Source organism: Alligator mississippiensis, chromosome 3 (assembly GCF_030867095.1).
Source record: "Alligator mississippiensis isolate rAllMis1 chromosome 3, rAllMis1, whole genome shotgun sequence".
Lineage (NCBI taxonomy): Eukaryota > Metazoa > Chordata > Crocodylia > Alligatoridae > Alligator > Alligator mississippiensis.
In genome coordinates, this window is record NC_081826.1 from 263,052,168 (window position 1) to 263,066,644 (window position 14,477).

The 14,477-nt window shown below is 42.7% G+C and overlaps 2 protein-coding genes across 3 annotated transcripts in view; both read right to left on the reverse strand.

Moving 5' to 3' along the window:
• IPO11 (importin 11) overlaps positions 1-14,477 on the reverse strand; it is a 290,306-nt gene that overhangs the window by 63,449 nt on the left and 212,380 nt on the right. The gene's annotated exons all lie outside the window — the stretch shown is intronic.
• LRRC70 (leucine rich repeat containing 70) overlaps positions 1-14,477 on the reverse strand; it is a 35,910-nt gene that overhangs the window by 2,984 nt on the left and 18,449 nt on the right. Inside the window, exon 1 of one of the 2 annotated variants that reach the window (XM_006263743.4) lies at positions 281-8,973. The exons of the other annotated variant lie outside the window; for it this stretch is intronic. The gene's annotated coding sequence lies outside the window, so the exon portion shown is untranslated. Of the gene's footprint in view, positions 1-280; positions 8,974-14,477 lie in introns of those variants that run through there. 2 annotated transcript variants of the gene reach the window in all.

The window sequence follows — 14,477 nt, forward strand, 5'->3', positions numbered from 1 at the left end:
ATCTAGCTGAAAAATATTTGATCAATTACAATTTAAAAGCAACTAACGCTGTCATAACAATGACTTTCAGTAAAGTCAACATACAAATTCTTTGAACTATTCTTTCTATATTTGACAAATGCCTAGTTAAAGCTAAAGGTATTTATGAATAAATGCTAATTCACGTTTACATGCAGGAACACAAGCTTCCTTTCATCACTAGCTCTTCATTTCCTCTTTGAATATTACTTTTAAAGTTGAGCTTAATTAAGTTAAAAATATATAAAAAACAATGACTTACCCCAAACCTGCAGTTCATTTTTATCATTTAGCCTGTTGTTATGCAGTTCACTGGAAACGTTAACTTAACAGACCTGTCTATAAGACTTTTCTTACATTCTGGTTTATTAAAGTTCTCACATTTTCCCCTTGGTTTTGAAACTGCTCACTCAGGAAACACTATGTTTCCTAGAGGCTCCTCCACAACAAGTGAGAGAGTGGTTAAAGTGGGGTTACCATGGATACAGGAAATAGTAAGACAGGAAGTCATTTTTATCTGTGCTTCTGAAGTATTGTTGGAAAGGAAATCTCAGCTATTTAATTCTAGAAAACTCCAAGTTAAATTAAGTTGTCTTAGTATAAAGTTGTTAAAAGTCCATACAAGTTTAATTTTCTTTTAACAAAAAAATGGTGGTAGTCATTAAGAATTTAGGCATATTTAAATATAACAAAATTATAAATTTTTGATTGCATTAAATATAAATACATTTGTTCACAGGCAAAAAAATTAATTGTACAGAGAAAAGTTGCTTCTAATGCAAACAATGCATGTACTCTTGTCAAGGAGGAGAATATTGCTTAGTTCAGCCTATAAAACTCAAAGTCAGGCCTAGTCATTTATGATGGAATAACTGCATGCACAGATAGACTAGCTAGGCTACAATACTGCAGAAAAGCACTTGGAGTTACAGAAGCTGAATATCAGCCAACAGTGTGTTTTTGTCGCAAAAAAGAACCAACAGAAAACCAGGAGCATACTGGGATGTGTTAACAGAAGTGTTACTTGCAAACCAAGGTAAGTGCTGCTCCATTTGGCATCAGTGAGGCCTCACCTGGAGTTTGTATGTTCAGTTTTGGGCACTGAACTTCACTAAAGACTGGAAGGAATGCAAGAGAGAGTGAAAAAAATTATTAAAGCCCTGGAAAACATGACAATGAGGAAAGGCAGAAGGAACTGAGATTATTTAGTGTGAGGAACAGAAGCCTGAGGGAGAATTTGATAGAAGTCTTCAAATACTTGAAGGGGCTTTATAAAGAGAATGGAGACAGACTATGTTCTCTGGCTGTAGGGAACAGGTCTGGGAGAAATGGCTTCAAACCACAGCAGAGGAAATTTAAGTTGGAGATTAGGAAGAAATTCCTCGCCGTAAAGGTGGTTAAGCATTGGAACAGGCTACTTAGCGAGTCAGCGAAATCCCCATTCCTGGAAATTTTCAAGAGCAGGTTAGGCAGACAGTTGGCTTGAGGCTTTGGTTGAGAATGATTCTGCATTAAGGGGGCTAGGACTAGATGACTATCTGAGGTCCCTTCTAGCCTTACTTTCCTATGATCTCAAGTATATGTGTAAGCCCATGGATGAGAGAAAGGAAGCATGATCCTGAAATAGGTGTATGTGGCTCCTAACTAAGTAGTCAAGCTTGCTGTCTTAGTATGAACATGGCTACACAGAAACCTTTACATCTTCTAATGAGTTTCAGAAGGCTTGTTTTGTACATTATATATAGGATGATGCCATGGCTTGCTTCTTTCCTCACACAGACTTCAAGACACTACAAATCTCCTTGTCACTCAATTCTAGCTCATATGTCTATATATTACAACTTTGAAAGGCCTTCTCTGTCTATTGATTAAATAGTTTTATCCCTCAAATGGCAGATCCTCTGTTGCAGGGGTGTCAAAATCACCCTTCCTCCAGGTTAGATCTGTACCACAGGGCTCTTCACAGGCTACAGCCAAATGTGGCACAGGGAGTGGTGACAGTCAACAGGAGCCCCACATCATCTGCTCAACCTCCAAATTCCCAGCCCCTCTACCACCCCACAGGCCATAAGTCTGACACCCCTGCTCTGTTGTTCTGTTGTAATTTGCAGTTCTTTTTGGAAGACTGGAGGACTGGAGCCAGTTTCCAGTGCACAAAGAGCAGCTTTAAAAGGAAGACATGATATGATTTACCCCTCCAAGATACAATAGGAATTCTTCTCTGCTGTCATGTGAAATTTTGTCCATTCATTTTGGAATCGTGTCCCAATTTATAGGAGGCATGGTAGGGATGCACCTTACAGACTAACTGAATCATAGCTTTCATGAGTCTAAGCTCACTCCATCAGCTGCTGTGAAAGGACATGGACAGAGCAGTCTATCAAATAAAGAGTGAGCTGAATACAAATGGCAGGGAATGGAAGGAGAAGGGGAAGGAGAGGGATGGTGGGGAAGAGAAGGCAACACTGGGAGTGGCAAACAAGAAATCAATCCATTGGGACAAAAGAGACAAAAAAAAAAAGCTAATTCAGGGAATGGGATAAGAATCAGTAATGCCAGTTTAGACCATACCTAATGTAATCCAACCTGTGGAAGATTGTTCCACAGTTTTATGATCAAGGTGGTTTTTAATGTTTTGTTGTTTAAGAACAGCTACTCTAGGTTGGTGACAAAAGATCCAGGAAGGTCAAAGTGTTCTGGAATGGATATCAGACTGATGTTCATTCATTATTTTACGTAGGGTTTGCCCCATCTAGACAGCAGAGGGGCACTGTAAGCACATGACAGTGTATATGACTTTGACAGAGCTGCAGGTGAACGAACCTTGGATGTTATAATCTGCGTAATTTGCTCCAGTGATGATGTGGACTGTATTGATGAGAAGGCACAGATTGCAGGTGGGTCCACAGCAGTTTATATTTGCAGTTCTCCTTCGTAGATTGATGAATACATTTTTTAATCTGAATAATGAATGTCACAAACCAGTCTGCCAGCGAGACCCCAACAACCCTGAATTTACCCTCACTGTGCTGCCACTTGACCCAAGAAACTGACTGAGATTGCCCTGGCATAATCCCTTAGCCCAGCAAGCCTCAGCTCCACTGCCCTTATACTGGTCCCTGTAGCTGCAGTGAGGAATTCTCTGCCAGTTCCAGGTAGCCACTCCATTTTGGTCATGAACCAAAAGAAAGGGAAGGGAAATCTTGGAAAGGGAAATCTGGAAGGTATTTTCCCAGATATCACTCTTTCCACAGGCAATTAGTAAGGAAACAAGCAACCAAACAAACATGACATAGGGATTCATGACATAGGAAGAAATAATTACACCAACAAACCTGACTACAGGTTTGCAGAAACAAGAATACAGATTCTTACCCTCTCACTTGGCTATAGCTCAGCCCTCCTAGAGATCTCCCAGAATTTTTAAGAGATCAGCCCTTCTGTTGAATCCCAATTACCAGCCCTGGCAATTGGGGCTGCTGAACCCACAAAGCTTGAGATTCAGACCTTGATTCTATCCCAGCTAGACACTAAAAAGCCTCCAAGGCCAGCCTCTTCATTCGCATTATTCTAGTGCTGGTAAGTCACCAGGATCCTTCAGAAGTTTCTGCCGCATAGGCCATTACTCTTTTGCTATAGAGGAGTTGATTTGTCTATTACAGGCAGACAATGCCTGGGGTCCCAGTGCCTTCTGTCTGTGTATGGGGTGTAATTGTCTTTAAGCATTCATGCATCAGCGCCCTGGCTGAACCAGATCCAACACTATAAAGATATACATAACATAATATAATCTATATAGTGATAACAGTAATCTAAGTGGATACAAAGTAACACTGACTTTACAATGAGATCACATATGCCACACCAGTGCAATAAAACACAGGAAAAATATTCACAACATGCTGTGAACCCCTAAAACATAACAGGGTTTGTGAAAGGGGTGTTGGTTGTGAAACAGTTTTTCAGATTCTTTGTTTCCAAAGTGCTGTTCTGTTTTTTGTTGGGTTTTTTTTGTTTTTTGTTTGTTTGTTTGTTTTTACAGATCCAGACCCCAGCACACAGAACTGTTCAAAACCTGAGATAGAGACTTGGTATCAACAATCAGCCCATTTGGTTAAGATTTTGGCTGGCTGTAGCAGGCCCTCATTAACTGTTATGAGACTAGATCAGGGGTTTTCAACCTGGGTACCTGAGGGTACTTGGGAAGGCCTCAGGGGGTACTCAGCAGCGGATGCCGCCACCGTGCTGCTGGCACGATCGCCGATCAGCCACTGGGGGATGCCCCCCAGCTTGTCAACCGGCCACCAGGGGACTCCTTCCTTCTTGACCAGCCACCAGGGATACACTGACCCAAAAAGGTTGAAAACCCCTGAACTAGATGGATGTAGGACATCTAAGAGTCTCTGGGAGTTCCTTTAGAACAGTAATTCATGAAGCCAACTGCATGCCTGATACTGAAGGCGTCAAAACTTCACTGAGTGAAGAAAACAAAACATAGGCTAATCATCACGGCTGCTTACAGATGTGAAAAATATATTAAAAAAAAAAAGTGCTTGGCCAAAAGAAGCAGCACATTACTTCAATCTGGCTCTGCAGCGGCTGTATAAACCAGGAGCTTCAGTGAGGCTTTTTGGTGCTTTTATCTAAAGCTCTCTGACACTTTTAAAGAGCTGGTCAATTTCCTTCCAATAGTGGCAGTAGAGTCCTTGGACTGTCATTGGGGCCCACAACCCCCAGGTACCACAAACAGGGGTACAGCCAATACTCCCCCTCCACACACACACACACACACACACACACACACACACACACACACACACACGGCTTCCTCTCATCCTAAATACAGCATTTCCCTTTGTAAATGTAAAAATGCTAAAATGAAAACAACATAGTTAATTCCCTTAACTTGTTGAGACTGTACTAAATTATTTTTCATAAGAGGTAGGAAAAAGTAAAAACTAAAAGAAAATATACAGTGGTAGTTTTAGCTGAAATATGCTATCAAGGATCTCAGTATAAAATTCAGGGATAAAATTTCATGGCCTGTACTACATCCCTTCTTCCTGATTTCCTTGCTGTTCAACCTGTCTGTCAATCACAAGTGCCCCGCAAATTCTCTTGGCTTTTGAGACTTAAGTTCATTGGGGGCTCTCCTACCATTTGAATGACTTGTACAGTGCCTTTTACAGCATATCACTCCCCTCCTTCTCCTACTATGTATCAAGTACCTAAGGGGGGTAGAGGTAGGGGCTTGTTTTCGTTGTTGGGGTTTTTTTGGGGGGGGTGGGAGGGGAGGGGGAGGTTGCGATGGCTTTTATTTAAACGTTCACTGCTTCTTCTTCTTTCCCTCTGTGTGATTTTATCAACTTACATGGACTCAGCTATCATCTATCTGTGAGCTACTAATACAGAAATCTATGTTTGATTCCCTACCCTACTTGTTTTATCCAGTTCCGCAGGTGATGGACATCTTTTCTACCACCTTTTCTCTGCTTCTACGGATTCATACAAAACAAAGCTACACCCATAACGCACAAGAGCCTAAGGGAGAAGTTAACAAAAATTAACATCCTCACTTAAAATAATCCCAAAAGGATACCCTCCACTGACAGCAAGGATGTCTAAAGACCCAGATCACAAAATGTGTAGATGCAGGTGACGAGGTAGATGTTATCTACTTAGACTTTAAGAAGGCCTTCAATACAGTATCTCATTCTGTTCTCGTAAATAAACTGACATGATGTGATGTAGATGATTACATGGTCAGGTGGCTTAGGGGTTGCACCCAGAGAGTGGTGCGAGACGGGTCGATATCGACTTGGAAAGATGTGGGTAGTGAAGTCCCACAAGGCTTGGTCCTTGAACCGGTGCTATTCAGTGTCTTCATCAGCGACTTGGACAAGGGCGTGGACAGCACCCTGTCCAAGTTCGCAGATGATGCCAAATTATGGGACAAAGTTAACACACCAGCATGTAGGGAACAGATCCAGGCAGATCTGGACAGTTTGGAAAAGTGGGCAGAACAAAATAGGATACAGTTCAACAAGGACAAGTGCAAAGTGCTGCACCTGGGCAAAAAGAACCATCAAAACACTTACAGGCTGGAGAATGACCTTCTCAGCAGCACAGCACTGGAAAGGGATCTTGGAGTCATGGTTGACTCCAAGATGAACGTAAGTCATCAATGTGACGAAGTGATCGACAAGGCTAACCGCACTTTATCATGCATTAGCAGATGCATGATGAACAGGTCTACAGAGGTGATGCTTCCCTTCTATGCAGCACTGGTCAGGCCGCAGTTGGAGTACTGCATCCAGTTTTGGGCACTGCATTTCAAGAGGGATGCAGAGAATCTTGAGAAGGTTACTCGTATGGTCAGAGGCCTGCAGGCAAGGCCCTATAAGAAGAGACTGAGGGACTTAGATCTCTTCAGCCTGCTCAAGAGAAGGCTGAGAGGTGATCTTGTGGCTGTCTATAAATTCATCAGAGGAGGGCAGCAGGGAATAGGAGATGCTCTATTTACTATGGTACCTCCCGGAGTAACTAGGAACAATGGCCACAAATTGACAGAGCAGATTTAGGTTGGACATTAGGAAGAACTTCTTCACAGTAAGGGTTGCCAGAATCTGGAACAGGTTTCCAAGGGAGGTGGTACTCTCCCCTACCCTGGGGGTCTTCAGAAGGAGACTGGAAAGGCACCTAGCTGGGGTTGTCTGACCCCAGTGCTCTTTCTTGCACAGGGCAGGGTGTCGGATTGGATGACCTACTGAGGTCCCTTCTGATCCTAACATCTATGAATCTAGTAAGTAAAGGGAGGAGATAAAGAACAGATTTCATGATTTAAGCCATTGTAGCTCTTTGCCTTGTGCTGCTGACTGAGGTGTTTTTGAATAGGACCCTAATGCATACATTTAACGGAAAGTCATATATGCAATATAAGTGTATAATACATGACAGATATGCATCAAGTAGACTCTTCTGGACTTGTGGTATATACTCTGAAGTTTTCACACCAAGTAGCACTAGAAACAGATTGACTAAAATATATATGCAACTGCTGTATGATACATAATAATGTTAAGTTCATTACAATGGTGGCTGGCCCTTTGTGTACTAATTTGCCAGCTGGATATGTCTGGAATCCTCCAAATTTATATACAATTTAAAGGAATCATATCTATTTCTTTCCCAGGTGACTTACTTGGATTCTCAAAAATTCCTCCCAAATTTAAATGATGTAAGGCATGGTTGCTCAACCTCCAACCTGCAGGCCAAATGTGGCCAGCAGTCTTGGAATCAGGCCTGCAGGGCTCCCCACAATTCAGGAAATTTGGTAGCAGGGAAGCAGTGGCAGTTAACACAGCCACCCCTCCCCCACTTCTAAAATCCTGAGTCCAGCACAAAAAGCCAGGCCACAACCCTCCCCTAGCATGGCCATATCAGGGCCAACCAAGCCAGAGTCCCTTTTGCTGTGCAGCTGAATCAAGGGAGGGTTCCCATTTCTCTCCATGGGGCAAGGCTAGAACCTCTCCCCCCTGCATGGCTGATTCAGGGCTAGGCCATGCCATGCCTCCTAATATCCCTGTGGGGCTAGGTCACGCCCCCTTCCCTCCACCCAGCCAGGTTGGGACCAGGCCACACCCCATTCCTCCCACAGGGTCAGGCCATGTCCCTTACCCCCACATGGCTGGATTGGGGCTGGGCGATGCCCTCTCTTCCCTACACAGCCAGGTTGGGGGCAAGCCAAGTCCCCTTTCCCCACACGTCTGGATCAAGGCTGGGCCACATCCCCCAGCCCTCCTCTTCAAGTCTAGATAAAGCCCTGCTATGCATGGTCTGGGTGCCAGACTGGGTCCACCAACCAGATCCGACCCATGGAGGGACCTGGCACTACTCACTTGGCCCCACAAGTAGAAAAACTGAGCACAGCTGATCTAAGGCATCACGTACAGCATTAGGATTCAGGGGACCTGGTTTTATTTTTGGCTCTTTCCTTAATCTGTTGTATGCTCTTAAGCCAACATGTAACCTCTCTGCCTGATTTTCTCCTTACTTTCATGCATATATTTACATTTAGATTATGTGCATCTTTATATTAAAATTACTATTTAAATGTTACCTCTTAGGATATCACTTACAGAACTCAGCACAACGTAGTCATGATCTTGGCTGAGTTCCTAGATACTACTATGATATAAAATAAGCAGAAGTAGCATTTCCAGGAACATTTTCAAAGCAACTGTCAGTTGATATACTAGTGCCTCAAAAGAGATATTTCTTCTCATGCACAAAAATAAATATTTTAATATTGCAATGGAAAGTTTAGATTCATCTCTATATGTAATAATAACGATTTTGGATTCATACCATCTCTGTGCATGGAAAAGAATATTAATGAATATTTATTTTATTGCTAGTAAGCAACAATTCAAAGGGGAAAATAAAAACCAAATCAGAATCAGATTGATTTTTTTTTTAAATCGTAATATCTCGCTGATATATAAAACACATTATATCAAGTTAAACTTTCACAAACAGTCTAGTCAAGTTAAAAAAATAGAAATATTGCCTATTTATATTTTTATAATGCACCATAAAATGCACTAAAACATTCTGATGCCATCCTAATGGTTTATAAAAGGTAGCAAATCCAAGTGTAAAAGGAAACCCAGAAGGTAAAATACTATTTCAGTACATGCAAGAAATAGTCAAAGGCCTGCTAATGCTGCTTCTGTGGTATTAATGAAAAATGAACAAGCTTTGTTTCTAAGCCTTGTTGAACCTAATCTCAATTCAAATAAACCCACTGAAAGCAATCAGCAGAATGTGAGATTTCATCAGCAGCATCATTAACTAACAAGGGTATTTGAGGCCTACAAAGGGCGGAAGACGGGATTCACATCCAAGGAGGAATGTTCTGCACTGGTCCACACCTGTAGAGAGCGAACCAGGAAAGCCAATGCTGTGACTGAACTCCAACTGGCTACAAGTATCAAGGGCAATAAAAAGTTCTTTTTCAGATATGTGGGGAGCCGGAGGAAAAGCAAGGGCAACGTTGGACCCCTGCTAAACCAGACGGGACATCTGACAACTGATGCCCAGGAAAAAGCCAACCTATTAAATGGGTACTTTGCATCAGTCTTTCATCAGTCCCATGGGACGCCCATGCCCGCTACAGGACACGGAGGTCTGAGTGAGGGAGATACCCTGCCCTCTATCAATGCTGACCTCATGAAGGAACACCTTGAGAGGCTGGACACCTTCAATTCAGCTGGCCCTGACAATGTACACCCCAGTGTACTCAAGGAGCTGGCGAGCATCATAGCCCAGCCCCTGATACGGATCTTTGAGAATTCCTGGCGCTCTGGTGTAGTGCCCGAAGACTGGAAGAAGGCCAATGTGGTGCCTATCTTTAAGAAAGGAAGGAAAGTGGATCCGGCAAACTACAGGCCCATCAGCCTGACCTCTAACCTGGGGAAGGTCTTAGAAAAGTTTATTAAAGAGGCTATCCTTAATGGACTGGCTGACGCCAACATCCTGAGTAACTTGGCAGAAACTGCACTTTAAATTAAAAGTGCAATGTAAAGAAAGGTAGTAATTACTGGATGCTACAGCTAGTTACAAACACCAGACAAGGTAAGCAGAATAAAAATCAAGTAGTTCTATACAGTAAATAGGCTTTACATTGAATTTATATAAATTAATATAGATCTCAAGAAATATTAGTCACTAAGAAACTCTGACACTATTAACAAGCATACATTTCCAACATTAGCCTCTAATATGCAATATATTTTGAAGTACATTCAGTTCAAATGACAAGAAAATGCAAGAAACTGTTAAAAAAAAGTAATGCAATTGTCTTTTGGTCAGTTTGCATTGCTAAAAAGGCTTTGCCATATTGTACTACCACCTAATTTTCTACAGGCAGTAAAAGATAACCATCCACAAGAATACTTACATCAATTGCATGGCAGAGATAGACTTAAACTGGGGTTACCATATTTCCAGTTTCAAAAAAGAGGACACCTGTGGGGCGGGGGGGGGGAGGGAAGGGGGAGGGAGACAGTGATATGTCCACACCCTGCCCCTGATTCCCAAGCCACAGCCCCCAAAAGTCCTGTTGCTGCCCTTCACTCGTGACCCATAGTACCCTGCCCCCCCAGACCATGCTGGTGCCCCTCACTTCCAACCTGCAGCACCCTCCATCCCTGCTGATAACCCTTACTACTGTCCCACAGTCCCCTGCCCCCCCCAGCCCTGCCAGTGCCCTACACTCCTGTCCCAAAGTCCCCTGCCCATACACGCACACACCCATGCCTGCAGTTGCCGGGGTCCATGTGCAAAGCACATGATGTCCTGGCCTCCAATCACCTTCCCCCGCTACCCCCAGCCTCAAGCAGCTCCTTGCTGGGGCAAGCCTCAGGAAAGCAGAGGCAGAGCAAAAACTTGGATATTTGCTGACATTTTAAAAAACCACCCAGACAGAGATGGGAGGACCCAAAAAGAGGAGATGTCTGGGAAAACCCAGACTTATGGTAACCCTATTTAAACAAGCTTTTGAATGCAATGCATTCTTCTTCAGGTCTCCAAAGTTCTTTAGGAACTTAAATATTTCCTGAACCATCATGGCTACAACATCACTTCAATACCACTTAATTTTCTGTAATTTATTGAACACTTGGCTTCCTTCATCTTGAGTTACAATAGTGCAATGACTGCAAGTCCTATTTATTTTTTTTAATTCTTAGATTCTGGAAGAAAGCAATTCATTCAATCTCATCTTTCTTTTTTCTTTCTTTTCTGTAGATAAGCAAGTTTCTTTCCCATGTGGTTGCAGAAAAGAAAACGTGAAACTATAAAGGAAGTCCATCATAACAGTTCACAAAATGAAAGGGGACCCCCCCCAAAATAAATTAATTTACAGCATCCATGATTTATAGGCCAATATCCTAATTTCTGGGAGTTTGATTTATTTTTTAATATCTTACGTTGAAAATACTAATGATTTCTTTGCCAGTGTGTTAATTATACATACTAATAAATTAAGAAAAGTTAGTTGGAAAACAACTATTTGCTTAAATAGTAGCTGATATAATGCCATTTCGGGGAAACAGCTTGGAAGCCGAAGAAAAAAAAAAATCAAAGATTTGGGAACAGTTCTTAAAACGTCCTTTGGTCTTTGTTTGGCTCATCTGAAATGACCTCCCTTTCTTCTGTGATAGTGTCCAATAAGCAGTATAGTAAAATGTACCATTTAAATTTCCTTGTTGGATTATTTAAATGACATTTAAATGGTATGTTTTACTATATGGCTTACTAGGACACTATCACAGAAGAAAGGGAGGTCATTTCAGCTGAGCCAAACAAAACCCAAAAGAAGTTTTAAGAACTGTTTCCAAATCTTTTCCTGGATCTTTTCCTTAACAGTAGCTCATAAGAGAATAAAAACCATAGGAATATTATACTGTGAGGTCTAACTGATTTAAAAACATCTCAACTTGTATAACAGGCAACATATAAATAGTACTGGGAATAATATGATCTAATGAGATTATTCTTAGGAGCAAATCTTGTTTATATATTGCAGTAACAGAAGGTGAGGTATATAAATTCAGCAACAGGAGGAATAGATCTAATGATAAGAGGTCTCTGAATTTGATCTAACCACAGAGTAAATAAAGTTATTTTTCTTGGCCTAATTCACCAAAATATCTTCATAATTTACAAAACCAGATGTGCAAGGTTTCACCTTATAAAAGTAATATTGTTTCAGCAGTTTTTGTTTTGGGTTTTTTTTGGGGGGGGTGTTGGGTTTTTGTTTTTTGTTTTTTTTTTTTACAGAAAATTACCATCTATGCCCAACTGTCTTTTAATTATCTGAATATGGAATAAAGCAATTCTTCTGAACCTTTACTTGTCCTTCATCTATATGTATGGTAATAACAGACAGGCCTTATTATAGCAATTAGCTGAATACAAATACATGGTTCCTCTTTTATTACAAGTAGGTTGGGCCAAAGCTTTGCCTAGCCATTACAAGTTCCCTTGTAAAAAACTGAGACAAAAGCCCCAATAAAAATATTATTCTTATTTTGTAGTTTTTAGATTTGGAATTCATCAGTTTTCCATTGAGGCACTGAGGGAAGAAGTCTTGCTTGATTGCGTCCTGGAGTACTTCAACGTTGATCTTCCATTGACATTGATTCTGCTACAGCCATTGTTTGGGAACCAGCGAGTGCATTAAGACTGCGTGGACCGGGAGCGGTCCGAGGCCCTCAGGGGCACGCGGCGGGCTGTGGCCAGCAGTCCTGGCACGCGGGTCGGGGAATGCAGGCCGGCGGACTAGAATTAGGCATGGACAAATAGTGGTTGATTAAAGATTATTTTACTTACACCGTAGATGGTTGCGGTGCAGGCAGGAAAACTTGCTTGAGTTGTAGTTACAGAAAGGAAAGAAAAGCAGACAAGAGTTCTAATCTCGCGAACTCTAGCCCAATCCGGCTGAAGGCTCTAAAACCGCGAGCCCGTTGTGTCAACCGAAGAAAACAACTCAGAGAAGAGCTCTGGATACACTCACACGAAGTTTGCTAGGCTCCGTGGAACTTGCACGCAGGGAAGGGGTTCTTCGAGGGATCGTTCGGCAATGGGGAGAGGCCAGAGGTTGATCAGACCCCTATAGCCTTCTTAAGGTACACGCTGGGTCTGTTAGGCTCCACAGCGCTTGGAGTTCTTCACGAGACGTGAAGTCCTCCTCCTCCATGAGATGGTTGTGGAGTCCTCCAACTTGGGCGGAAACCGCTCAAGCCTCTTATACAGCTAGCAAGCCAATTGCTAGCCGCCACGTGGGAATAATTTAGAACTGGCCAATAGTGGGACACAAATTTGCATGCGGGTGGCGGGAACTCCTTTGCACCGGGGTTTTCTCTTTGCAACTGAGAAATGCACCTTGCAAAGAAAGCTCCTTGTGGCGGGAAATAATTTAGCAGTGCCGAAGCGTGCGCACACAAAATCACACCCTTGGGTTGTGACAAAGACGTGCTAATAAGGTAAAGCAATAAAATCTGGCCTTTATCATGCCTGTGTTTATTGCTCCTGGGTGTGCAATTTGAATATATGCCCAGGGATCACACCATGTTGAGCCAGGTTGGAGCAGCCCCAGCTGGCAGGGGGTCCAGGGGTCAGCCTGCCAGGCCAGGGCCGCTTCTACCCAACTCAATGTGCTGTGCAGCAGCTAGCTGGGGCACCAGGGTGCTCCAGTGCATGGCTAGCTGGCAGGCAGACCCCTCACTGAAGCACCTTTGTGCCCCAGCCAGCCGTGTCAGTGTCTACATGTGGGGTACTGCAGAGTATTAGTCTACTCCAGCCTAACAGCCCTGCATGTGTAGATGTGAGACATTTACTGTGGAGTTAATTAGTCTATTCCACAGTAAATGTCTCATGTAGATGTGCCCAGTTTGAGTGCCATAACCAGCCAGATGAGTCAGTGATCAGTCCAGCAATCATCAACTCCTGACATAGCTTGAGTGATCCAGACATCTTTGCTATCCCAAGCATGAACAATGATGTAATCAACCAAGCGTCAATGCTTGGATTGCAGGTCTTGCCATCATGTCTTGTGCCTGTTTTGCTGGTGGAACAGAGTGTTGGTGATGGTGAGTCCACGTTCCACACATTTAATCAAAAGAAGGATACCACTGGAGTTGACCTTTCCCGCTCCTGCTTTGCCGATGGTTCCAAAGTTTTGAGTCCCTTCCAACTGCAGCATTGAAATCACTGAGAACGAATCTGTCTCCTTCCACAATGCCAGAAAGGATGCGGTCAAGGTTGGCACAGAATTCCTCCTTGGTTTAATCAGTGGTGTCACGAGTTGGCACATCCATGCTGATGACACTGGTGTATTGGCTCCCCACCAGTTTAAGAAAGAGAGTCATGAGGCACTCATTAACTCTAACAGGGAACTTGCTGAATTAGTTTATGAGATCTTTCTTGATACAAAACAAACTCCATAAAACCGACATTCTCCTTCCTGTTTACTCTTCCAGAAAACAGTATAGGTGCCTTCTTGTTCTTTGAGCTGTGCATGACTTTTTTACTGGGTCTCCCTCAGTGCAGTGATGTCAATGTGTGTTGCCTGAGCTCTTGAGCCATGACTGTGGTTCAGCACTTTGGGTATTCACTATTAGGATACAGTTATCCAGTCAGGAAAAAGGTAGCCAGCATATGTTTATGGCACCTTTCTTAACCCCTTCTCCCCATAGGGTGAACAGAGTGGATCCTAAAGATGGCTGCTCAATCACTGTTACAGTGGCCAAACTCCTGGTTACTTTGTCCAAGAGCTAAACATTATTGTAACTTCTGCCTTCATGCCAGTTCATGACTAGGAGCTTCCAGACCTCATAATATTGCTTCTGTTGTCACTAGCTGGTCACAAAAGGACTTGAAGAATGTGCTGGAAA